Below are 27,389 nucleotides of genomic sequence, written 5' to 3'. Positions count from 1 at the left end.
GTGTGGTGCATTCTTTAAGAAGAAACAGTTCAGTTGTTGACAAGAGATTTTCATCTAAGTAGGGCATTCCACGACTCTGTTCAGCTGGGGATGCTGTGATTATAATTCACAGAACAACTTAATTAAAGGTAATCTGTGAAACATTTATGAATGCAATTTCCTCCTAACAACTTTCTCTCCCTTTCTCATTTTTTCGGTGTCACTTTGTTGGTACATATGCAACAGTTAATAGCCTGATAGCTCTCAAAATGAGAAGAATCGATTTATTCCCCAAGTCAATTCATTCTAGTATTATAACTTGAACTTCCTTTTGGCTAACCCAACGGTGATCTCAGTCCTGACCTCCAAGTGCAAGATGCAATTTAGTTGCTTGTTGTGCCAATAGACAGCTTGCTATCTTCTTTTTGGCTACTGGAGAAGCTGCATCAAGGGAATCCTTGTATCCTTTTTGCTAGCAAAAACAGAAGAGAAGAAATGGGAAATGTTATTAAGGACCACCGGGGGCATTATTTATGATTCAGACATTACAGACGTGGGTGAAAGTTCATTCACTCCTTGCACCAAAATGTCGAGTGTCAAGGGGAAGTGAATCCACAGGGACAGTAAAATGATAACTTTGTTTAGTGTTGAATTCTAACAACTTCTGTAAAGCCAAAGATTCTACACCAGTCCTGTAAAGGGCTAATTGGACTGGCAAATTTAACTGATCTTTGCAGTTTAGCAAATTATTTTTTAAACACACAAACACACACACACACGTTATGTGAACGTTCTGAAATAGGAATCTTTGCTTTTACTATAAAAAAGAAAACCCAGCAGATGCCTAATGATAATAAATAAATATGTAGCATCACGGTCTCCCTAAAATGGGGAGGCTGTCAGCTAATACAGATCTGCCTTTGGTACTGTAGCAACTGCATGTTTATTTTTAGTGATTTTCACTGTTCTCTCTCTTTCCTTCCCTTCCCACCCTCCTTTCTTCCTTTGTGTTTTTCCTCTTCTCCCCTGGTTGCCCAATTTGTGATGTCTCCAGCCGTCGCAAGCAATATTGTTTCTGGAACTTGCATTATTTATTTAGATGCTGGCTAATGGCGCAATGTTTTACCTGTCAAAAGAACTTGATGCCTAGATTTAACGCTTTATTTTAATCTGCATGATAAATAACGTTCCACATGGTGAAGGGGAGAGGGAGAGAGAGAGAGAGAGAGAGAGAGAGAGAGAGAGAGAGAGAGAGAGAGAGAACCTGAAGAAAGCTGAATAATGGCCTGTTCGACAGCTTATCAGACCTACCTCAGGGGAAGAGCTTTGCTCCATAATATTGAACAAACAATCTCTCTTCTGCTGCATGAAAAGAAGTGGCTTACAGAGGTGGCTTTTTCTTTCTTTTTAACTTGGAAAGCCATCAGAAGAATTCCTCCCTCCCTCCAAAAATAAAGGGAGGCTTCCCAAACTTTCATTGACTGTAAGAGGATCCTTAGGGACAGCGCTTGTGTTAGATGTGGATAGAGGAGACATGGATTAAAACTGTTTCTCAAGTATGGAGCTCACTAAGGTGACCTTGGACAAATCACTCTTACTCACTCCAGCTTTCCTCTGCAAGCCTTTTCTGAGGATAAATAAGAGCTGGGATGAAGCTGAACGCTGCTTTCCCCTTTTTGTCTTCTTCTCTGCCCCCTTAAAAAAAAATCCCTGCCTCTTTTTGGCTCCCTTCTTGAAATGGCCCTTCGCAAACTGTACGGTGTTTTTTTAAAAAATATAAAAGGGCTATCTAAATGATGAATTGAAATAGCGTTAAAAGTAAAGTTGCCGCTTCTTGAAACTGAAAAAGAAATCATTGGGAATAATTCCATTGTTCAAAAGTGTGTTAGATGTCTACAACCTTTTTATAGGCAGACTCTCTAGGGCTGATCAGAAGAAAGAAAGAAAGAAAGAAAGAAAGAAAGAAAGAGAGGGAGGGAGGGAGGGAGGGAGGGAGGGAGGGAGGGGAGAACTGTTCCTGCTAGCCTTGCCACCAACACTTAAGTGTGCATCATGCTCCTCCAGAAGACATACATGCAATGTTACTATGGTCACATCAGCAGTACACACTGAAATCACCACTTTGTTAACAGTCATGGCTTCCCCCCAAAGAATCCTGGGAAATGTAGTTTGATAATGGTGCCGTGAGTTGTTAGGAGACCCCTAGTTCCCTCATAGAGGTACAAGTCCCAGAACTTCCCTGGGAACGGGAGATGGTTAAACCGCTCCAAGTTGTCTAAGTGTTGTGGCAACTCAGGACTGGTCTCACCGCCAGTCTAGAGGGTGGTTGCTGAAGCCCATTGGGATTGGCAGAGAATGCTGGGAGGCCAACAGTAGGTGGAACCAGAGGCAACCAAGTGTCCTCTGGCTTGGGACCAAAAAGTGGCAGCAGTAGCTGCTTATTGAATTTAAGGAAGGACACACCTCTCAGTCTTGTTTACCTCATAAGAGATGTGCGGGAGTGAGTTCTCGTTTGCTGAAACCATAAAGGAACAACTCATCGGAACTGACAACATTAAAAGAGCGAGGCCAGTCCAGTGAGAATAATTGAATGACACCATTTAACTTTCAGAAGATGTGGCTTTTTCAACGCTTATTTTGGTATGCATTTCCCAGGAACTGCTTTATCTTAACTGATGTGAGATGCCCCCTGCTTCCTCCCAGCCCTGAAATATTAGCAATATATTGACATTGCACCCTGGGTTTCACAGGCTTGGCTTTTGCTTTAAATCTGTCCTAGCGTCTCCAAAAATTGTTTGAAGATGTCTTAAAAGGATGTGAAACGACCCAATGATTGCTGATTAGGGCTTAAAGGGCTGCAACTTAAAGAATGCCTGACAACTTTGCTGTTCTTAAGGGACCTAATTAAGAACATGTAAATCTCATTCTTATTCTTGCTCTAGTTCAGTGGAATTTGCTGCTGCTCCTCCCCCCAGCTGTCTAACAATAGCAATTTTGGTGCAGAAAGAGTGTGGAGTGGGTGTGTGGGTGTGTGGGTATGTGTGTGTGTTTCACGTACATGTATGTGTGATACACCTACAGCAGATTTTATTTTTTCAGGTAGAAATCAACCAATTGATTAATATTATGCCTCAGTAGGGGCCCAGGTAGGGCCCAGCTTGTACAGCTGAAATCTCTTCCTCCTCCTTTGCATTAGGAGGAGGAGGAGATTTCAGCTGTACAAGCTGACTGAGAATGTCCTCAATTAGGCTCCCCTAGCAAGCAAAGTTTTTTGCTTTACTTCCAGAAGTAGTTTTCCAAAGTGGCCTTCCGTAATGCAGCATCCACACCAGGCATAGGCAAACTCAGGCTCTCTAGATGTTTGGGACTACAATTCCCATCATCCCTAGCTAACAGAACCAGTGGTCAGGGATGATGGGAATTGTAGTCCCATAATCTGGAGGGCCAGAGTTTGCCTATGCCTGACCCACACTAACACATGGATAGGGAACAGGGCGAGTGCTTGCAAACTGTGGCTGACTTCATCCATTATTTCACCAATACAAATATCGTAATGAAAAATCAAGATTCTCCTGTGGATTAAAAAAAGAAATATTCCCTGTGGGAGACCACAAAGCATGAGTCCCTTTAAGTCAGATGTTGTGGACTCCAGTGCCCATTGTCCCTGACCATGACACGCTGATCGGGGCTGATGGGAGTTGGAGCCCAGTAACATCTGGATGACAAAAATACTTGCTACTACTGTTTTTAGTGTTCCTGACTAACCCAAGGAAGATTGCAAACATGGAGATGGGCAAGGGAAATGGCTGGAGAGACTAAGGCCGGGAGCTAACTGGAGTTGGAGCAGCTCACCCTGGTTTGTCCTATGCAGAGCCAAGCAAAATGAACTCATGGGAATCTGGGCAATTTCGAGCAATGTGGTCTCTCTCAGGAGACATGACTTTCTGGGATGAAAGTTAATTAGATAGAGAATGAGACTACTGGGGGGAAAGGTAGCAAAAGGTGGTATGCTAATTGATGAGGTGCAAATTTCCCACCAGGTTTAAGGGACAAAGGTGAGTGTCATGACCCAACAGAGACGGAATGTCTTTAGATGGTGCCATATTTGGACTTGAGTGACAAGGATGCAGAGGTGGAGATAGACATAAGCATTGTTTAGGTTACTTGGTAAGGTAATGCCAGTGAGAACAAGGTTTTCATTCTAAGAAGAGCTAATTAGTTGCTAAATAGAGGTTCATGCCCATGTTAGCATTTAGCGAATGGATCAGGTACAAAATTAGGCAGAAGCAAACATCTGGGGGGGGTTGTCCAATGAGGACAGGCTTATCTATTGTCAGTGAGGGCAACCAACCTATGCCAAGGTCTGCTTCCTCGGTGTACTTGTAAGAGTCTTCTCTCATTGGACAGTTACCCATTGAGTGAAATTAAATCAGCCAAGGAGTTTTAGGTCATGCACAGAGTACCAGCTGAAATGAGGACCTTGGTAACAGACCAAGAGCTGCAGGCTTGGAAGCTTAGTCAGGAAAAAACAATAACAATAGCTCTTTCTGTCACAAGCTGCTCTAAGTTTCTCCTCATTACTGTAGTTGTCAAAGTTGGGAGAAATTAAAGACTTGGATCCCCTGCTGCAGCCTTGGGATATACAGTGCTACCTTCGGAAGGTAATGGCTTCTCATCAGTCTGTGTTGTCTTGAGTCTAAATGCCCTGGCAATGGAAAGACTTCCTAACTACCTCCCAAGGCCAGTTTATTCAATTGGTGGTATATTTCCCATCAGAGAAGAATCATGCAACGGACATTAAAACAAATACTGTGTGAAAAATCACTCTCCTGGTTTCGCTGCAAGAGCCTGAGCTTCCGCAGATATAATTTCAACTCCTCATGCATTGCATTAATAGCTTCCTACTCTTATCCATTGTCAAAATCCTGCTCTTGGAAGTGGGCCAGTGGAGAGACACTTTGGTCCAGTGCAGTGCTCACAGTGTGGGGAGAGGGATTGGGGAGGGGGAAGAATTGGCATAGCTTTGTCTCAAATTACACCAGATTCAGTTTAGCTTGTGTGTTCCATTTACCATCTGCAACATATCTGTGCAGAAGGGCTGGTTTTGGATCTTTGAGATACGGGCAGGCACTCAGATAAACAGTTTCTGTTCCCTCCAAGGTCTAATACAGTGGTACCTTGGGTTACAGACACCTCAGGTTACAGACGCTTCAGGTTAAAGACTCCGCTAACCCAGAAATAGGGATGTGGGTGGCACTGTGGGTTAAACCACAGAGCCTAGGACTTGCCGATCAGAAGGTTGGCGATTCGAATCCCCATGACGGGGTGAGCAAATGTGGTGGTCATGTAAGTTAGCAAAAGCTTTCTGGGAAATGATTTATAATGATTTGGAAAAAATGCTGAAGAGAACCTTTGTTTTAAAAAACAAAACCAGAAGTTTTTCTTTGAGGTATAATTGGTAGAGAGGTACCCAAAGAACAGGGTGGGGAAAATATTTATGTACGCTACTAAGGCTGCCCAAATGATTTATGTCTAGAGATGGAAAGAAGAAACAGTTCCAATGAAGAAGGACTGGGAATTAAAACATCATACTCCATATGATGGAGTATTCAGAAATGGTGAAACGTACTGGAAGAATAAGAAACCGAGGAGAGAGACTTTTTAAAACAGAATGGGGAAAATTTATTGATTATTTGAAGATGTAAACAACTTAAAACATTAGCAAGATTGACATAAACATGTGCAGTAAGAAATAACTAAAAGGGAATACAAGGGGAAATTAGTAAATAGGTTTAAACTGAATATGCAGTAGCAAAATATATCAAATAAATAACTGCAGAAGGAAGGGGAGGGGATTATGTAAAAAAAAATTTTGTTAAAATATTTGTAAGACGAGAAAATGAAAAACGAAATTATTTTTTAAAAATAGTGACTTCAGTTATTGGAGGAAGAGGAAGAGGAAGCTGGCTGTTCAAACGACTTCGTTTCCCAGCTCCACAAACAACTTTGGCCTGGCTCAACTGACTTTTCTCTCTAAGATGGGTTGGAGATGGGTGGCAAGGTATCAGTCATTTGACAAGAGAGTGTTTTCCTTCAGGGCTAAGCAGTAGTCTAGCTTTAAGGACCACCAGTCAGAAAACCTTCTATGTATGCCATTGTGAACCTATACCTATCTTATTTATATCACAAATGGCACTTTTATTTCTATTCTTCTACACGTTTGGACTAATGAAATCTATAACTGATATTGATATGGATTGTACAACTGCTCTGTATTGTTTTGTCACATTTTGTGCTGCTTTTAAGTGTTATTATAACTATGTTATTAAAGGGAAAAGCTTCCTGTGTGGTTTGCAACCAATACAGGCAGGAAAACAGTATCATATACTGATATATGTATCTTGCCTACTTGCCTGTTGAGAAAATGCATTGCTGTTCTTCATGGGAGGAATAAAGACTCAGATACCTGGTCTTTTTATTGTGCTCATCAATTCTGGCTCATGACTTCAATAAATCATATCAGTCAGAAGTCTTCAAAATGGTGAGCTTGAAACAACCGATGAATCCTGGACTCATTCAAAAAGGAACCAATAAGAAATCTTTTGATTACTTCTGAGTCAGTGTGGCGTCCTTGGTCTATGCTGTGCCACGAACACAATTTATATGTGGATTGGAGAGGGCTAATCCCCAGTTCCCTTTAGCTCAGCAGTCTGACGTTTCATATCGGAATACACTGCTAATCAGCTAATGGACACATTCTCCAAAGTGCAGTGGGAGCCCTGCCAAATAACTTGTAAAACTGTTGGGTTTTTTAATAAATAAAAAAGAAGGGGGGAAAAGAAAAAGTAAACTACACACACATAAACACGGGAGAAAAGGCCCAGCTTGAGAATTAAAGCATCTTTCATGCAGAGGAATTAATCCCCTTCTTTCAAATGTTTATGTCAATGATCAGATAATCAGACTCTTTGTTCTAAGCAACTGCCCTGATGCCAAATTGTTCAATCAATCACTTCTGTTTGCTTTGCACACTGATGTTTATTGGTACTTTGAATGTGCCATTTCAATTAATGGGCTTGTGCTGAGACTAAAGGGAGTATTGGCATGACTTTCCAGCTAGTTTCTGTGCTTTGATTCAAATGCTGGACTCTTTCACACATGCATGTTTATTCTTTGACGATGGGAGCATCAGTTGGTGATCTGCGTGATTAGTTGTAATATATTCACGTGTAAGGAAATCATGGAAGACTGAAGACCGGTGGTCTAACAACCTATATTCCTAGGGCTGTGCTGCAGTGTCACTTTTATGAGTTTAATACTCTGCTACTGGGGATCTCTGTGCGCAAGCCCCTCATTTTGAATCCAGGCACCCACCTGATTATTTTAGGTCCGCACGTAGGTCCACGGGGATTCATATATTTTAATTTCCCACAAGGATGCTACAAGTGCATGGCTAGCTGCCTGTTCTGAAGTCAGTCCCCTGTGAGCCACAGCCAGCCAGTCAGCAAACACACTTGCAGCATGCTGAATGAGACTCCCCTGGCAAAAATGTATAAGACAAGTACAAATATCTGCTGGAAATGTAAAGAAAAAGAAGGTACCTTTCATCATATGTGGTGGACGTTTAAGATGGTAAAAGATTTCTGAGAGATGATATACAATGAATTGAAAAAAATGTTTAAAATAACTTTTGTTGAAAAACCAGAAGCTTTATTATTATGAATTACAGGTACCAACATCCCAAAATAAAATGATGATGATGATAATAATAATAATAATAATAATAATAATAATAATAATAATAATAATAATTTATTGTTTATACCCCACCCATCTGGCTGGGCTTCACCAGCCACTTCGGGCGGCTTCCAACAGAATATTAAAATACTCTATTAAACATTAAAAGCTTCCCTAAACAGGGCTGCCTTCAGATGTCTCCTAAAAGTCTGGTAGTTGTTTTCCTCTTTGACATTTGTTGGGAGGGCGTTCCACAGGGAGGGCGCCACTACCGAGAAGGCCCTCTGCCTGGTTCCCTGTAACTTGGCTTTTTGCAGCGAGGGAACCGGCAGAAGGCCCTCACCGCTGGACCTCAGTGTCCGGGCAGAACGATGGGGGTGGAGACGCTCCTTCATATATACAGGACCGAGGTCGTTTAGGGCTTTAAAGGTCAGCACCAACACTTTGAATTGTGCTCGGAAGCGTACTGGGAAAAGACCAGAAAAGACTCTTTATATATGGAACAACAGCTGCCCAGGTGTTATTAGCCCAGAGATGGAAAAAAGACAAAGTCCCAACCAGAGAAGAATAGCAAACTAAGCTGATGGACTATCAAATAAAAACGTTTTTCAAATAAAGGGGGGGGGAGAATGAGGCTCCCCTTGCTATCACATACTGCTTCCTGGTAAGTTTGGGGGTTCCTGTTTCCCATTCCTGCAATAACAGCTAGCTCTTCCTACTACCAGGCCGCTTTGCTGTCTTCTGTTGTGACCTATTGATATTGATAATACGTCTTTAATTGTCTCACAATATACCTTTGGCTCTGTGTTGGACAATTGTATGACTTATCATCATCGGCAAATAAGGCAGTCACCCTTTTAAAGGATCAAGGCAAGCATGGGAGGTGAGTCAGACAAAGAAGCCTCATTACTTAAAGAGTCTTGATGGGAGCTTTGATTTTAGTACTTCTGTTCCAGACTGACATTGGCAAAGGAGGAGGCTCATTAGTTCGGCTCTTTTTATTTTTCAATATGTCAAATAATTATTACCAGGATGTTATTAATAACAACGAAAAAGGAAAGAGAGCCTCCTTTGGGTATCATAAGCTTAAAAAGAAATAAACGCTGCTGGTTTCCAATTAAAATTTTAAGAATATAATTAAAATACATACTGCTATTTTTAAAAATTATGAATAACTTATGGCACAGTTAGGCTTTTGCCAGAACACTGTCTTCAAAATATTTAGAAAACTTTTCTCTGAGAGTAATCTGTCATTAGTTCAGTTTTGGTTTCTCTCCTACAAAAACATTTAACTATCTTAGTACATTGTGTAATGTGCAAAAGCCCACTCTGGGTTTTTCCAAACGTTCTAGCAAACCAGAATCTGGAGCATTTCCAGTCCAGGTTTAACTTAGGACTCAGGACTCCCCCACTCTTTATAAGCCTCACTCTAAGTACTGATTAATTCTAAAGTTTTGTGTCATCTGCAATTTGGATACAGTTTCCCTCCACCTCTGCTCTTAAGCCATCAGTAAAAAAACAAGTTGAAGAGTACAGTGGTGCCCCACAAGACGAACGCCTCGCAAGACGAAAAACCCGCTAGACGAAAGGGTTTTCTGTTTTGGAGGCGCTTCGCAAAATGAATTTCCCTATGGGGTTGCTTCGCAAGACGAAAAAAATCTTGCATCCCCCCTGCGGGGTTTTTTCGCTTTTTTCGCCCTTTTCTTAAGCCGCTAAGCCGCTTATCAACTGTTCCGCTGATAAGCCGCTTAACAGCTGATCGCTGGAAGCCGCTTGACAGCTGTAGCGCTAATCCGCTAAGCTGTCAATGGGCTTGCTTCGCAAGACGAAAAAACCGCTAGACGAAGAGAATCGCGGAACGAATTCTTTTCGTCTAGCAAGGCACCACTGTGCCAGACCAGGATACAGTCCAATGGCACCCCACTGCAGCTTCCCTCCAGTTTGATGAGGCACCATGTATTAGCACTATTCAATTATGGTTTTCTAGCCTCCTCCGAATCCACTATCATCTAACCCTCATTTAACCAGTTTGCTAACCAAACTATCATAGAAGGGAAGCGGGTGGTGCTGTGGGTTAAACCACAGAGCCTAAGACTTGCCGATCAGAGGGTTGGTGGTTCGAATCCCCGCAACAGGGTGAGCTCCCATTGCTCGGTCCCTGCTCCTGCCAACCTAGCAGTTCAAAAGCACATCAGAGTGCAAGTAGATAAATAGATACTGCTCCAGCGGGAAGGTAAACGGCATTTCCGTAAACGCCCAGAAGGGGCTTAGTCATGCTGCCCACATGACCCGGAAGCTGTCTGCGGACAAACAACGGCTCCCTCGGCCTATAGATCGAGATGAGCGCTGCAAACTATCATAGGGGACTTTGCCACATTTTTTACTGAAATCAAGATAAATTATGTCCACAGCATTCCTACAATATACTATGTTAGGAACCCAATTAAGAAAAAAAAGATAATGGCAGGACAATGGCACGCAGGCTCCTACTTATCATTGCGTTATTATCGAGATACTTGCAATTTAACTCCTTTATGATCTCTTTTATTGTTATTTTTCCAGTACTGAAGTCAGACTGACTGACTTGCATTTTCTTAGATCTTCATTTCCACCCTTTTGAAGACTGGGACATTTGCCTGTCTCCAGTCCTGTTGCACCTCAAATATTCTCCAGGATTTCTTACATATGGTAGACAGAGATTCTGAGAGTACACTTATCAGCAAATGCTTTTAGAACCTTTAGCACGTCAGCATATTCCCAGCTGACGAACAATAATATTACCACAACACAACTGCCCCTTCCTTAGAAAAGCATTCAGTCCAAATATGTAACATACTTCCCAACATTTCACAGGTGGAAGAGATACTCTTGTAGCATTTGTGGTGAGCTGGCCAATCTTTGAGAGCTGCCACTAGTCAGTGTTACCATTTGATCCTTCATGTTACCATTTGATCCTTCCCAGGCCTCCAAATATGAACGGCTTAGAAATGTTGTATCTATAGAATGTTTCCAATAACCACTTCCAAAAGACAATCTTATTAGAATTCACATGAAGTCCAGGCATTATTTTATTTTATTTTTTAAAAAGCAACATTCTTATTCAAAAGACTTAATGCAATCCTTTCATACGAAGCCATTTAATAACATTCTTTTTCTAGAATTGTGGCCCACATACAAATAAACTTAAAAAGAAATGCTTATGATGTGGTTTCCTAAGAAAAAAGAGAAAACCGTGAGACATGTGCACACACCATCAGTGGCCAGTCAGGGACACTAATGTATGACCTGTACCAATATATAACCAAGCCCTAATAAGCTGTGCATTTTTATTATGTCATCATTGCAATAATTAGTCATAGGTGCAAGAATACAAGAAACCTTAATGCTGCCAACATAGGTCCTGCATTTAAAAGAGTTCGCATTTTTTTTTGTAGAGTCGATAACATCTGGATAGCATCAGAGCTATCTTTTTTTCTCCTTCATATAAGCTCTTCATAAGTTTCTACAAGCAGGGAAGCCACAATAGGTATCAGTTATTGCAGCAGCTATATAGAAAAGGAAATTAGTATATCTCAGAAATAATGGAAGCCTGGGGTAATGAAAACTGATGTGCTGTAAGTGCAACGAATATGAAAAACTACTGACTTTTGAAGCATTTCCAGGCCTGCTGCAAAGCTCTTGCATTCTTGCAACGTTGTCTTACGTAAGGGTGGAACTAAACGTTATGGCTGACATGAGGCTTCTGCCCTCTCCTCCGGGTTATGTTAAGGATCACTTTCCCTGTGTCACGCGGCATCGTCACAGTGTGCAGTGTGCCCCTTGCCCTGACTCTCACTACCACTTTAGGCGGTGGCGAAATCCACAGTGTGGTGGAATCACACCATGGGCAAGGGGAACAAGGTGATTCTACATGTTACAGTGGTACCTCAGGTTAAGAACTTAATTCGTTCTGGAGGTCCGTTCTCAACCTGAAACTGTTCTTAACCTGAGGTACCACTTTAGCTAATGGGGTCTCCCACTGCCACCGCGCCACCGGCGCACGATTTCTGTTCTCATCCTGAAGCAAAGTTCTTAACTCAAGGTACTATTTCTGGGTTAGCGGAGTCTGTAACCTGAAGCGTCTGTAACCTGAAGCGTCTGTAACCCGGGGTACCACTGTATGGAGGAGAAGGGAAAAGGTGACTTTCAGTGGTGGACCCACTTCATGAATCATGTGTCATTCCATTGTCAATGCGTGCTTCTTCTTGGAGATCTGGAAGGTCACCTCTGCATGCAAAACAGATATTTTTGGTATGTCTTCTGTGGTTGGCGAGGACCTCTTAGTCCCATGGTAGAGCATCTGCTTTGGTCCCACATTCAAACCCTCACATCTCCACCTAAAACAGCAAGGCTGAAATAGACATCTGCTTGAGCCTCTGAGGAACCGTTGCCACTCAGAGTAGGGCTAGCTCAGGGCTGGGGAACCTCAGGGCCAGAGCAGAATGTTGCCCTCCCCTGGCCTTTCTATGTGGCCCTCAGAACCCTCTCTAGGCTATGCCCTCTTCCCAGGCCACATCCCACACTAGCCCTACTGTGCTGTCTCCTCATATGCCTTTTCGTTGCTGGAATGTGTCCCTGAGATGTGGCAATGCTTCTTCCTTGCATGGATGGAAGATGGAAAAGGCTGTGAGTGTGAAGAAACCTCTGGTTTGTGAGTGGCTGGAATGTAAACTACCATATAAAGGTAAGAGTCACATCCACCCACGTTTGTATGTGGGCCTTGGAAGCTTCTCCCATGAAGGAATGTAGCTCTCAGGCTGGGCTAGATGCTCCTGGGCTAGACGAATAAATATTATGACCTGATGCAAGAAGTTTTTGTGCAAGAGAATTGCAGCTCCCCCTCTCCAGGAGCTTCTCAGCATCTTTTGCCCAACTTTTGTCCAAATGGCTTGGGTGATGAGCTGTGCATTCATCTAAGCATTGTATTATTATTTTTAAAAAATCTGTCCATGGCCCTCTGCACTATGGCTGCTTATTATCTCTCTTTTTCATCAGTTACTACATCAATTGCAATCTGTCGTCTATAAGAACACAGAATTAATAGGTCTTTCTGCCATGCAACCCCGGCTATTAACAAGGGGCAGGAGCCCCAACAGAAAAAGTCCCTATACCATTCTTTATTTTTCTAAGGAGGCAATTACATTCTGTACAATGGGAACAAATTGCCAATAGCAGAACACTTTGGTTTCAGCAGCAGTAGCTCCTAAATAGGGATGTGTCAACTGCTCTATTTGCATGATATTTTTGTGTAAATGGTGCAATTTTTCAAGTACCGCCAAGTACACACCACTTAATTGGAATGTGCTTAATCAGTAAAGTCATTTAATTGGGACATCACTCAGGGATCCGTTTTAAGCCCAGTGATAATTAATAGCAATGAGTGCTGGGTAATCGGGAGTGTAATTCTGTTTTCTGGAATGCTCTCCAAAGATTCAGTGCTCCTAACGTCTTTTCTGCCTCAATTACTGTTTGTTCTAGCAATTTACATCTCAAAGAACAGGTTTCAATCTGTTGAAGGATTGGAAAAAGGAAAAAAAAGATGGATCAGTGACTGATCGATGACTGCTCCTATCTTCAGGACACGTGTATCTCATAGAGCAATCCAGTATTCAGCAAAGTCATGGGGCAACTGTGGCTTGTTTGACTCCATATCCCATCAACCCCAGCCAGCATGGCTAACAGTCAGGGATGATGGGATTTGCAGTCCAGCAACACATGAAGAACCACAGGTTCCCCACTTAACTATTTTAAACATAATACAGTGGTACCTTGGGTTACAGACGCTTCAGGTTACAGACTCCTCCTCCCAGAAATAGTATCTCGGGTTCAGAACTTTGCTTCAGGATGAGAACAGAAATCGCGCGGTGGCGGTGCAAGGCTCCATTAGCCAAAGTGGTGCCTCAGGTTAAGAACAGTTTCAGGTTAAGAACGGACCTCCAGAACGGATTAAGTTCTTAACCCAAGGTACCACTGTATTTAAAGGCTATTCATCACTCTTAGCCATGATGGCTATGCTCTGACTCCAGCCCAAGGCAGTAGTGCTTCTGAATCTGAATTGCTGGAAGCCACAGGAGGAGGAGATGTTATTGTGCTTTGATCCTGCTTCCTGGGCTCCCACAGACATCTGGTTGGCCGTTGGGCAAGTAGGATGCTGGACTGGCTAGGCCATTGGCTTGATCCAGCAGGCTCTTCTGAGGTTGTCATATCTGAGTCCAGGGTTCCATTGTCTGACTTGCTACCGGAAAATATATACACATGAAGATTAGTCTTAAACATAGAAGTACATTTCACTGGGGCTAAAGACCCTTGTGTCACCAAGCAATGGAGCCCAACACAATCGTTTTCATAAAAGAACATCTGGAGTGAGGATATGAGAGCACAATTCTAAGTTTTAAAAATAATATATTACATTTACAACTCCAAGAGTATTCAGTACTTCATCTTATCAAGATCCTGGCTTATTTAACAAATTAATATTTCAGAAAGGATTATTTTTAAACCATCTAAATCATCTTCATATAAAATGCATTGTAAGTTCAGATAACTGTCAGGAAGGAGGCAGCACAAAGCAACAAACTTCTGGGTTTTTCTTGGTACATTTCCAGATCTTCTTAAAAACACGAAGAACATTTTGTAAAAGATCTAAAAAAAAATATCTTGGAAGCTTTTGTTTCTAAAAACTGTCAGAACAGCTTGAAATGCGATCACTGAAGAAATTACCAGGGAAGAAATGATATCTGAAGGGCACATTTTACACAGCTTTCAAAGAAGGGACATAAAAACCCTACTCAAAAGAATGCTTAATTTTTACACCTCCAGTTTTATAATGTGCATTGTGTCTACTGAAAAAGAAACACTTAGAAGCAGCTTGTATATAAATGACCTGGATTCAGTCATATACATGCATTCTGAGCTTGTAAAGAAAGGCAGGCGTTCATTTCTCTTAAATAAATCACATTAGTAGGTGTCACTGAAACATTACATAATTTGCCACTGTTATGGTACCTTATATGAAACCTTCATTCTGCCCCTTGCACTCCACTAAAACTGACCTTATGAAATTCAGTAATGACTTCCTTGTTGCCAAATCCAAAGGTATCAAATCGGTCCTTACCTTCTCAGATCTCTCATACAACTGTTCTATCTCTCTTGCTCAGATCCCTTGGTTTCTGTGATTTTGTCCTCAGCTAGTTGTCTTCCTTCAAAATGGCTCTTTGGTGTCTAAAATGATACCGAAGTCAATGATATGAAAAGCCACCAAGATATCCAGAAGAATCAACACTTCCTCCTCTCTCTTTTCATGCTTAGGTCATCCCACAAGGTGACCAAGGCAAGTTCAGAACAAAAACCTGAACTCCAGTTGGAATGGATCTTACAGAATCAGTTCCTTTCAAGAATGTATAGATTTGATCAGCAACTATGTATTTGACCACAAGAAGAGGACAGAGATGGAAAGAAGACAAAGTCCCAACCAAAGAAGAATGGCAAACCAAACTGATGGACTATGCCGAAATGGCAAAGCTGACTGGAAAACTCAGGAATCAAGAGGACAAAATTTTTTACAAAAGAATGAGACAAATTTATAACTTACTTAAGAGACCAAAGTAAGCAGATGGAAACATTGGCAGGATTTTGGCTTCACTTGTAGTGTAATAATTACCATGGAAAATATGGATTGGTATAATAGTTAGAGTTTGTAGAAAATGCAGTTTTAAACGTTTTAAATGGGACTCCAGGGAGGGAATGGGGAAAATCCTGATATTTGGAGGAATCTCTGTAAATGGATATGCATTTGTGTGTGTGTGTGTGTATCTCACTTTGCATTGTAAAATCAAATAAAAATATTTTTCAAAAAATAAATAAAATAACAGTCTATACTTACTAAAATCTTACAAGTCCAAGAAAAGCTTCTTGAGCTCAAGAACGAAACGAGAGATCATAGCTACTTCAATTCATTCCATACTTGGCTTCCTAGTTTGAGCAAGCCATAATTTGCTATTACCGTACATCTGAATTAGCAAGCTATAGTTTGCATTTGCTGTTCAAACCATAATTGGGAACCACATGTTAAGATGGGTTTCCATTTCTGGCTTTTAAGGTCAGACCTAACCACAGTTTGCTAGTTCAAATTTGATGAATAACTAGGAAACTGGTGAGGTGGGTGAGATTCCTCCTCCTGAGAGGCTACAATACATACCTTGGTAGCGCTGGTGGTTTTGTTGGTCAGAAAAATGCAGTCCCAGTCTACAAACTACAGTGAGAACTCTGGGAAAGTATTTAAGAAGACTGCATTGATTTGAGGCAGTTGCATTGGAACTAAGCAAGCTGTGCAAGAAGAGAAGATGATTGCTTCTTGAATCTTTAGAGGGAAAGAATTGAAGTCTGAAGGCAGAACTGTAGGGGTCAAGATGGCCCTGTTAGAAGTACCTTATAGGATTTTAGCCGGCATTGATTTTCTATCAGCTGCAGCACATTTGAAATATGGTCCTCTTCTTGCCGTTTTATTGCATTCATGCAAAGCTTGGGGAGACAGAAAATCCAAACTTTCTATTGAAATAAAAAACGATGTGAAGTGGTACCCAATCCCCAGCTGATTTCCACTATAATGCAGGTGTTTTTTTGATAATATTGATGTTGATTTACAACACTAGGAAAAAACCAGGATGCTCTATTATCAAGGCAGGCTTCTTGGAAGAACAGAACTGCACAGAGGGTGTTTAACCGAAATGAAGACATGTTTTCTTCTTTTGAAAATAACACTGCCTTTGGGTGAGGACAATGAACAGCCTTGCTGCTTTTAAAAAAAAATCATTTGAAAAATGATCTGGATAATTAAAAGCGGCAGGAGCTCAAGTTAACAGGGGGCAAGAAAGTGCCAAGAAAACCTAATAGGTCAGAAGACAAAATGCAGGTGACATTGATGCTGTATGAATGCTCTATTGAGTAAATGTAATAACTGTGTCATTAGAAAATCAGGCTGTCCTGTTAGCAAATATCACCTGTATTTTGTGAATGTCTGAGCTCTCAGATGACTGATGAAATGGTATGCTTTTAAAATGCATTTCAGATGTGACTTTAGCAGAGGTGAATGTGCTGCAATGCAGTTGTGTCCCATGTTTGGGTATGCACTTATTTTGCGTGCCCAGTTGCCCTGAGCCCACCACCCACCACCGTGTGTGAGAGCGAATGACTACTCACGACATTATATCTGGTTAAAATTAGGCCACAACTTTATCGATTACAGATGTCAGGGACTTTGCATTAGCTATTGTGCATCACCTGTATCAACCAGTATGCATGCTGGTTAATTCCCTGAGAGGTCGAGCCAATGGTGGCAGAGTCCTATGGCATACAGTGGTACCTCGGGTTAAGTACTTAATTTGTTCCAGAGGTCCATTCTTAACCTGAAACTGTTCTTAACCTGAAGCACCACTTTAGCTAATGGGGCCTCCTGCTGCTGCCGCGCCGCCGGAGCACGATTTCTGTTCTCATCCTGAAGCAAAGTTCTTAACCTGAAGCAATATTTCTGGGTTAGCAGAGTCTGTAACCTGAAGCGTATGTAACCTGAAGCGTATGTAACCCAAGGTACCACTGTACATCAAATGGGCACTACCCTGCTCAATTCACCTTAGGAGGAGTGCTATGGGCCTACCCCCCAAAAAAAATTGTGTTCTGTTGCCCGGAAGCCAATTTAATGAATGAATCCCAGCTATGTCCAGGAAATTCTGGGTTTAGGGCAGCCCTAAATAAAAACCCAATGTCAGTGACATTAACTCTTTATTCAAAGAAACAAAACAGCTCATTCCTAGTGGTCACAGCAACCCTTCCCAGTAGGCCTTGCTCTAGTTGTGAGGCCCTCCCCCCACTCTCTAAGGCTCCTGCCCTGGTTCCTTCCCCAGCAGCCTAAGGCTCTGTTATCTTGTCTTTCATTGCTCTGCTCTCTTCATTACGCTGCTTGTTCTGGGAGACTGGGGGGGGGATGGGACTGGTTGCAATAGGAGGGGATTCTTCAGCAGCCTGCCTCATCTCTGTCTCCTGGCCCCTCTCCTCTCCTGCATTTGAATCTGGACTGCCCTCTGCCCCAGCCTCTGTCTGCTCCCTAAACGCTGTTAACTCTTCAGCTTCAGACACTTCCAGACTGCTCCCTCTTCTCCCTCTGACCATCCATCGCCATCCTACCACCAACCCCCTGACTCTGAACCTCCTTCCCCTGGGGAATTCCCTCTGGGGTTCCCTGGCTGGTGCCTCCCAACACTCCTCCAGTCGGTCAGTCCATGACACAGACCAAATTGGAAGTTTCTCAGCTAGTGGGAGAGGCTGCTGCATCTCCTGTCGGCTGAATGACTTGGCTTTTGGGTGTTGCAGCTGCGACTGAACCAAAGCAGAAGCTCAAATGGGGTGAGAGCCCATAAACTATCTTGTGGAGGGCAAAAACTCTGCTTGATGTTGCTGTCCTCATGCAGGAGCCCCCCTGTCCGTTCACCCTGAGCCCTGTGGTTGTTCTCCTCTGTTGCAGATCAGAACTGTGTGTTCCACACACCCTGCCATGCACCCCCTAAAAGAAGAAGAAGAGAAGAAGAGTTTGGATTTGATATCCCGCCTTTCACTCCCCTTCAGGAGTCTCAAAGCGGCTAACATTCTCCTTTCCTTTCCTCCCCCACAACAAACACTCTGTGAGGTGAGTGGGGCTGAGAGACTTCAGAGAAGTGGGACTGGCCCAAGGTCACCCAGCAGCTGCATGTGGAGGAGCGGAGACGCGAACCCGGTTCCCCAGATTACGAGTCCACCACTCTTAACCACTACACCAAACTGGCTAGCGTTGAAGTACGATTCAAATCTATCACTACAGTTGGCCCAGTCCAATTTCCATCTCTACCCTTACATGCCCCAAGCTGATTCATAATTTTTGCAAGGCTATTACACTAATGCCACCTCCAAAAGTCCGTAAAGGAGTGGCCATCGGTGGCCATCCCAAAAGCAAAAAACGGATGTAGTGCAGACAGTATTCACTGTTCGGTTCATCACTACATGAGTGGTACTTGAAGAATTTTATAGTCCGAAGTGAAATCTACTGATGAGTTATATGCAGTAGCCTAGCAGAGACTGAGGCTAACAATGAAAATGTAGTAACCGCTGGGAGAAAAACCATGTCAGCTGCAGCCGCATCTGTCACACACAGCTTTGGTAGCATTGGCAGAAACAGTGGGGGGAAAAGGGAATAAGTCAGCCTTCCTAAGCCATCTGTGCCAGGCATGTGTTTTACTGTAGCTGAATCTGATTGAAAATCAACAGTTATCTATGTCAAGCTCAACTGTAAAGGCAGGCAACAAAAAGGGCAATATATTCTTGCAACAGCCAACGTATGAAAATCGAGAAGGAGGGAATGGAGCCAATTAAAAAAATATCGGTTCACTTTTCAGCCTCTGCAAAGACTTTTTTTTGCATTCAGTGGATGTGCACATCGCAAGTCAGCTGTATGCAGCGGGCAGCCCAGGGGCCTCTCAGGAATAACTATGAGATGGACAAGGTAGCTTTCCTTGCATAACGCATCACAGGCCCATTGTCAGTCTCCCATGTGGCAACAATGAGCCACACACACACACAACAAATCCCTTCGACAAAAAACTATGAAGACTGATTTCAGCCCAGAATGAGCTTGCATGACTCAGGCAGGTGAAACCAAACTAAAATTCCCAGGGACAATAGGATCACATGCATGTGCACCAACAGTATGAGCAAGGAGAGAAGTCTTGGAAAACAGAGGAGCTGGAAAAATGCAAAAGCAATTCTAAAAGGAGCCACAGGGCATTTGCCTATCACTAGTTCCTGACCTGACTCACACAGATGGTGAGTCATCCCCCCCCCCCATTTTGATTTATGAAAAGCTACTGTAGGATGGACTAATCAATTACTGGTAGTTTCTACTTTGTGCCACTTCCACATGTGTTCACCCATATGTCCATTTCATCACATTTCTGCATTAGTCTATTTATATTTTTAATCTCCACACAAATTTGCATTTAATCCACATTTAAGCACGTATTTTGATAAAAGATTTTCAGAGTACACATTTATAAACATAGTCCCTTCGCTTAATTGCCAAATAAGCATTTTAAAGACATTTTGGTATTGTCTGGAGGTGAGAATTTATACTGCAACACTCAGAGATGTGTGAAATTTGATGCACTGTAGCGTTCGGTTCTGCCCATTAGTCTGTGAGCTGCATCAATTTGTGTCAGAATTTACAAAGATCAAATTCCTCAAGCGAAGACAACTGTGGCCACATTTTAAAGCAGAGGTAGGCAATCTAAGGCCCAGGGGCTGGATGCGGCCTAATTGCCTTCTAAATCCGGCCCACGGATGGTCCAGGAATCAGTGTGTTTTTATATGAGTAGAATGTGTCCTTTTATTTAAAATGCATCTCTGGGTTATTTGTGGGGCCTGCCTGCTGTTTTTACATGAGTAGAATGTATGCTTTTATTTGAAATGCATCTCTGGGTTATTTGTGGGGCATAGGAATTCGTTCATCCCCCCCCCAAAAAAAATATAGTCCAGCCCACCACATGGTCTGAGGGATGGTGGACCGGCCCACGGCTGAAAAAGGTAGCTGCTGACCCCTGATTTAAAGGTATCACATGTAGTGTGGCGATGAGATACACTGCTTCACATCCATATCTTTCAGTTAGGAGTGCCTGAAAACTGAATCTCTATGCGCAAACTCCAAATGAGCACTTCCAAAGGAATTCTGAAGGAATCGACATGCTGTAGTACTTTAGGCTAAAGTGATCAAGGCAACATCAAGTTACAAGGCAGGATCCGAAAACAGAAAGGAGATATATTAGCCTTGTCTTCAGACTCAAATGGCAGAGTTGGTGGGGCTGCCAATGTTCTGTTTAGGGTCACTGCATAGAATAGCAATTTCTGAACTCTCCCCAATCAAAGGGTTAGCAGAAACTGAGGAGAAAAAAGAGAGAGAGAGAGAATTCATCCAAAGAATATTGATTTATGTTCCTTTTAATCCCAGCATGGTATGTACTGTGCTCAGTAGTAAGCACTGGGGCATGATTAATTTATCAGTGCTACAGGCATTTACCATCACTGTTGCAACAGAGATCTAAACTGACATTGATGCGCATTTAGATCAAATTATGGCTGGTTCACACACAGCCTCTGCATGCACCCTTAGTGTAAACCTCTGGCATAGGTCTGCCTCTTAACCATGCCCAAAGTATAACTTATGATGTGAGTATAAGTGGAACACCTCCCCTATGAGGGAAGGTTACGATGTTTTATGCTTCTTAGTTTAGCGAAGGAGCAAATTAAGGGAGGGGATAGGATGCATGTATTTTTAAAATTGCATGATGTGGAGAAACTGAAGAGAGACGCTTTTCTCACTCTTTCATAATCCTGGAGCCCAGGGTCATCCAGAGAAGCTGACTGTTGGAAGATCCACAACAGAGAGGAATCCATCTCCACACAGCAAAAAGTTAACTCACCATTACAATACAGCAAAACACTTATATTGATCCCACCCACCCCCCATTTTACCTACAAATTAAAACAAATTCAATTAAAAAAAAATTCCAAAAATTGGTTTCCGTCCTTGATGTGTCCAAAGTTTCCTCTTGTTCCTGCTTCATTTTCCTAGTTGTTCCTAAAACACATTCCATTCAACTTATTTGTCCTTAACCACCAGCTATCCACTTGCCAATTCCTGCACGTAAAATATTTTAACATTTGCAGTATCTACGAGTGAGTTTACTCCACAAATTATTGAATCCACGACAAATCAGCAATTATCATTTCTGAAATCAATTCCTTTCCTTCCTTCTGCAGGTACGAAGCTCAAGAGTTCACTTTTGCTAGATGTTTGTTCTTCTCACCTGCGCACTCCACTCTGTCGGAGGTTCTGTCCAGAGTTTGCCATGATAATATGTAGTGATGGCCACCAACTTGGGTAGCTTTAAAAGAAGATCAGATAAATTCATGGAGGATAATAGCCACTGGTTGTAATAATAAGAATAAGTATAAGAATAATCTTATTATTTGTACCTCGTCCATCTGACTCTGTTGGCCCAGCCACTCTGGGCAACTCCCAACACATATAAAAGCATCATAAGACAGTTGTGCTGTTATTTTTCTCCTTCATATCTGATAGGAGGGCATTCCACATGGAGGCACCATTACTGAGAAGGCCCTCTGCCTGGTTCCCTGTAACCTCACGGTGAAGGAACCCCCAGAAGGCCCTCAGAGCTCGACCTCAGTGTCCGGGCTGAACAATGGGGATGGGTATGCTCCTTCAGGTATATAGGGTTGAGGCTGTTTAGGTTGTGGTGGTCTACCTTTACTGTCTGAGGCAGCAGGCCTCTGAATACTGGTTGCTGGTAACCACAAATAGGTAGAGAGTTGTAGCACATAGGTCCCACCTGAGGGCTTCCCACATGCCTCTTGTTGGCCACTGCAAGAGCAGGATGCTGGATTAAAGAAACCTATGGTCTGATCTGGCAGGGCTTTCATGTTCTTATTAGGCTGATACTCATAGGCTCTATGCCACCTTCATCAGGTTACTACTAACCAGTGTAATTACATGAGCTGAGCATATAGGAGGCCCCACATTCAATCCTCAACTTCTCCGTGTAGAGCTGGGAGAGATTTCCATTCTGAAAGCCCTGAGAGCCAGTGGAGAGAATATTGAGCCTGATGGACTTGGAATAAAGTAGCTTCCTCCATTCCCTGTGCATGCGTAAGCAATTGCATCTGTTACCAGAAATTGTTGAATTAGAAACAATTCCTGACACCTCTCCCCAACTTACTTTTCAGAAGACAGGTGAGCCTTCGGGGGACAGTTGAGTAAAACCGATTTACCAAGGAGACCTTAATCTTTCAAACTGAGGCCACAGATGGAACAAGCAAATCGTTTATAGAAAAGTGGGGGGTTGGGAGTTTGCTCAGCAAATTTTTCACTCTTGCCGTAAGAAAATTAGAAAATTATTCATGTATGCTAGGCATTTGTCTTGTTAGCACTGTACCAAAAATAAACTTAAAGAAGCTGCATATTGTGCACTGTAGGTTGGATTATGTGGGTTAAAGGAATGGTGTGTGTGTGTGTGTGTGTGTGTGTGTGATAAATTGATATACGAATCATCCTGCCTTCTCCTTGGAATTTATGACCTTCTTGTTATTTGAAGCTGTATTTTTCTACTGCCTTACAAATAGTGTGAACCAGTGACATACATTGGCCATGATGCTAAGGCTGACCTTGTGATTACTGGCTTCCATTTCAAATAGAGCTGGGCCAGATTGGGGCGGGAGGACTGGGGCGGGAGGATTGGGGCGGATGTTACATGAACCCCCTTACCTTATTCATGTGCTCTTCGTTGCCTGTTCTCAGCTTTGGTACCCTTTTATAGATATGCGAAAAAGCATCATCATCTTGATGTGATCCCAGCCAATGGTGCAGCTGCCATGTCATGCAGCCCATCGGATCTCCTTATTTGATGACATTATAAAGCCAAATCAGAGTAAAGGCTGGATGCATTGCCTGTATTCTGAACAGGCTTCTTGATAATACCACAATGACAAAATCCGATCTGGTTAAATGATGGCATCACAAAGCAAAGCCTGGGCAGAACCAATGCTTCCTACCCTTCATTCTATAGGGAGCTTGTATTTTTACCCTATTCTACAGTCTCCAAAATGATAAAGGGTGGGGGGAGAGACAGAACATTTTGTAGGGTGCGGTACTTTTAGTGAAAGAAGCTCATCCCAGTTCTAATAGGGCAACACACTGCTGTGGGTAAATTCATGAGGGGACCCTAAGACTTTGCTCGGACAGGTGGGATGGTCTCGCACTCTAAAACAGTTCTTCCCCAAGTATTTATTTAAGGGCATCAAAGTGACCCATAATATCCACTCTTCTTTCCCTAATCGAGTGGGGGATGAGGTTTGAAATCCTTTTCAACAACTTTAGTGGCTAAAAATGCTGGGATGTGGAGAATTTTATTCTTTCACAAATGTAGCAAGGGGTTTCAAAACAGCAGGGGGGGAAGGGACTGGTATTTTGGAATTTAAGAAGCTGTCAGGATTTTAATCACATTTGTACTTAAGGCCCATTTAAGCTTGAGGAGACATACCTCATCTGCCTTGGTTTCCAGCTAGCTTTATTTCCTTATAAATGTCAGTTGTGACCCTCTTTACTGGAGAGACTAATCAGGGATGTAGCCTCTAATGAAGATGATCTTTTATTACCAGAGTTGTTTGACTTCATTAAGGCTGAGAGAAGGATGTCAGTTTCAATGAATGTGTCTTGCAGGGTGGAAATTGTTTTAAAATTCAACTTGAATTCTCTCTAATAGTGTGTTACAGAAATAATCTTATCTATGTACTGGATAACATAGTAGTAATTCATGTGTACATCTTCTGCAGCAATGTAATCCCTTATGTTGACCTGCCACAACTTTATTTGACTTCAAAGATACTAGCCTGCTTCTAAACAATACAGAAGTTATGTTGCATAATAATCAAAGCAAAGGCAGCCACCACGACCCATAAGGAAGATTCCAAAATCAGCATGAAGGCAATACCTGTATTTGGCCAATGAATAGGATGTTAAATAGGGCACAAGCTACTGAGTTATTAAAAACTCAGGCTAGATGGCAAATGAGATGGGAGGAAGGTAGGAAGAAGTTGGCTCGTGATGGAGTCATGAATGGAGTATCTATTTAGTCTTAAGAGGGATACATTCAAACAAGGCTTTGTTATTTATTTATTTATTTAATTAATTAATCAAATAAATAAATATATTCATTACCTGCCCTTCACCCAAAGGCCCCAGGGCATTTTAAAAATAGAAAAGAACAATGCCACAACTCATAATATTTTTTTGAAGTGCCCCAAAACAAGCAGAGTCATTAAAACCTTAAACAGAAGGGTAAACAATCAATTAGAATTCCCAGAAGCGTGCATTTCAAGAATGGTGCTGTGTAAATATCAAGCTGCAAAAATAGCTGCTGGGAAGAAGCATGAAGCCCAGAGAAACTCTAGATATTCTGTGTTAACCTCAAAGAAGAAAGGATCCCGAACTTCTGAATTGTTCATGTTTATGCTCATTTCAGGGACGCAGATGGCGCTGTGGGTTAAACCACAGAGCCTAGGACTTGCCGATCAGAAGGTCGGCGGTTCGAATCCCTGCAACAGGGTGAGCTCCCGTTGCTCGGTCCCTGCTCCTGCCAACCTAGCAGTTCGAAAACACGTCAAAAGTGCATGTAGATACCGTATTTTTCGCTCTATAAGACGCACCAGACCATAAGATGCACCTAGTTTTTGGAGGGGAAAAACAAGGGGGGGGGGGGAATTCTGAATCTCAGAAACCAGAACAACAAGAGGGATCGCTGTGCAGCAAAAGCAGCGATCCCTCTTGCTGTTCTGGCTTCTGTGATAGCTGCACAGCCTGCATTCGCTCCATAAGACGCACAAACATTTCCCCTTACTTTTTAGGAGGGAAAAAGTGAGTCTTATAGAGCAAAAAATACGGTAAATAGGTACCGTTCCGGCGGGAAGGTAAACTCCGTTTCCGTGCACTGCTCTGGTTCACCAGAAGCGGCTTAGTCATGCTGGCCACATGACCCGGAAGCTGTACGCCGGCTCCCTCAGCCAGTAAAGTGAGGTGAGCGCCGCAACCCCAGAGTCAGTCATGACTGGACCTAATGGTCAGGGGTCCCTTTACCTTTACCTTTATGCTCATTTCATTCATTTAATTTTTATGCCGCTTTCCCACAACAGATCATGTTCAACGTGGCTTACGACACAGGAAATTGCAACTTACCCATCCACCAACCCACTCCTGACTCCATCCACCAGGCCTTCTTCCGCAACATCTATCTCCTCTTTCCCTTCCCTTTAAAATGCCACTTAATGGGCCACTGGTAGCAACAGTAATTGTGGTATTGGCAGCCACGAAAGGAAGAAATGAGGGGAGTCTTCTTCTCACCTCTTTCCTCTCTGTGATTGCCCAGTTGGCTGGATGCTGCTTCTGCTACTGGCACCCAATAAGTGATATTTAATGGGGAGGGGGAGGGAGGGAAGTTGTTTGGGTGAAGAATGGGTATTATTAGGATGACAGGCAAAGCAAATGATTGCCTTGGAAATAAGGCAACCTGTTTCCCAAGACTGTTTTTTTGTTTTTGAATAAAGCACCTTTCTAAATCAACACCCATCTTTTGGACATTTTCTTAGCCCTCCGGCGTCCTTTCCAAAATTAACATCACACATAGGGTGCTTTTTTAAAACGTGTACTGTAATTCTCACTTTCACCTACTGGGACCCATTTTCTAACCTGAGAGTGCTTTCTTTATAGATCCGCATAGCCCTCTCGCTATTGACCTGTCATCTCGGCATGATTGAGATCTGCAACACCCCTCCACTGCCCTCTTCCTCTCTTCACTGTCCTCCAATCGGGGTGAGTTTCCAAGCCCATTCAACTTAACCGCATTAAATCAGAATGTCTTAACTGCTATAAACTTGTTCTGGTGTTTTGTCGCATCCTGAGTTAAGAGCTCCTTGACATAAGCCATAAAATGCGGCAATTGTTTTTAAAAGAAAGTCGCCCCTCCCCCAAAGAACTGTCTCCCACATTGAGGTTAATAATGCTTTCCTATGTCAGCCGAACCTTTAATTGTGTCTATGTGGCTGTCTACAGTGTAATGTTCATCAAATGTGATTTCCTCGTGCACCAAGAGCCCAGGGCATGTTGGAAAGGGCACCAAGTAAATCAAGGTTGTTGCCGACAAATGAATTCTGACACTCAGCATTTATCTCACTTATCGCCAATATGCATGAGAAGTACTTAGATAAGTAACAGAGAGAGTAGGTGAGTGGGAGGAGAGGAGAAACATCTGGAATGATATCATCTGAACGAAAGGGTCGTCTCCTTATAAGAAATGGAAAACTTGCTTCAGGCTGCTCAGGGTGACCTAAGATCCCAGCATCCTTTTTAAGAACTCCCCCCCTCAGTTTTGCTGCAGCTAGGAAATCCCAGAGGAGGCTGATGGGATAACATGTGATAGTTTTTGTATACAGATGCAGTAGGCAGAAAGCGAGCGATCACACAAATAGGCTGTGCTCATCTTGAAGCAGCACCAGTCCCTGCCAAAGCAACAGCATCAACCTTGCATTCACACACACCAAAAGCTGCTCCTTGCCAGTCGCCTCCCCGATCTCTAACAGCTCCCCGTTTTCTGCACAGATTCAAAATGTACAAATTATTCCTTTCAGGTCCAGCTTTGTAGATACATATTATGTCAATTGCTTTTCACACTGACGGAAGAACACAGAAAAAGAAGCCTATCATTTTGCTTGGCAGAGCAGAAGGCGACGGCCTGTTTTCAAGAAGTCGCTTTCCTCTCAGCATTCTTACTTTGGTTTCGTGCGTTCTGAGAAATTGCTACATGTCAGGGCTTCTCACCTGGGATGTCATTTCACATTGCATTGAAGAACCGAATTACAGGCTTTCAAAAGGCCCCCACTTCTCAGGATCCACTTCTTGAGCATCATCATGTCACCCTTTTCTGAAGGGATGTGGTACCTTGGGTTAAGAACTTGATTTGTTCTGGAGGTCCGTTCTTAACCTGAAACTG

The 27,389-nt window shown here is 42.7% G+C and overlaps 1 long non-coding RNA gene across 2 annotated transcripts; it reads right to left on the bottom strand.

Moving 5' to 3' along the window:
• Positions 1-313: 313 nt before the first annotated feature.
• LOC310843146 lies at positions 314-23,148 on the bottom strand. Of its 2 annotated transcripts, none has more exons than XR_014563531.1 (4): positions 23,114-23,148; positions 21,639-21,758; positions 14,870-14,976; positions 314-451 (listed from the first exon to the last, which is right to left on the bottom strand). It is a non-coding gene; the product is annotated as an uncharacterized lncRNA (long non-coding RNA). The 2 variants fall into 2 exon arrangements; XR_014563532.1 differs by lacking the exon at positions 314-451 and adding an exon at positions 12,967-13,263.
• Between the last annotated feature and the right edge of the window lie 4,241 nt (positions 23,149-27,389).

Source organism: Podarcis gaigeae (assembly GCF_964106915.1).
Source record: "Podarcis gaigeae genome assembly, chromosome: 4".
In the NCBI taxonomy this organism is placed as follows: Eukaryota; Metazoa; Chordata; class Lepidosauria; order Squamata; family Lacertidae; genus Podarcis; species Podarcis gaigeae.
This window is presented reverse-complemented; position numbering and strand designations above follow the sequence as displayed.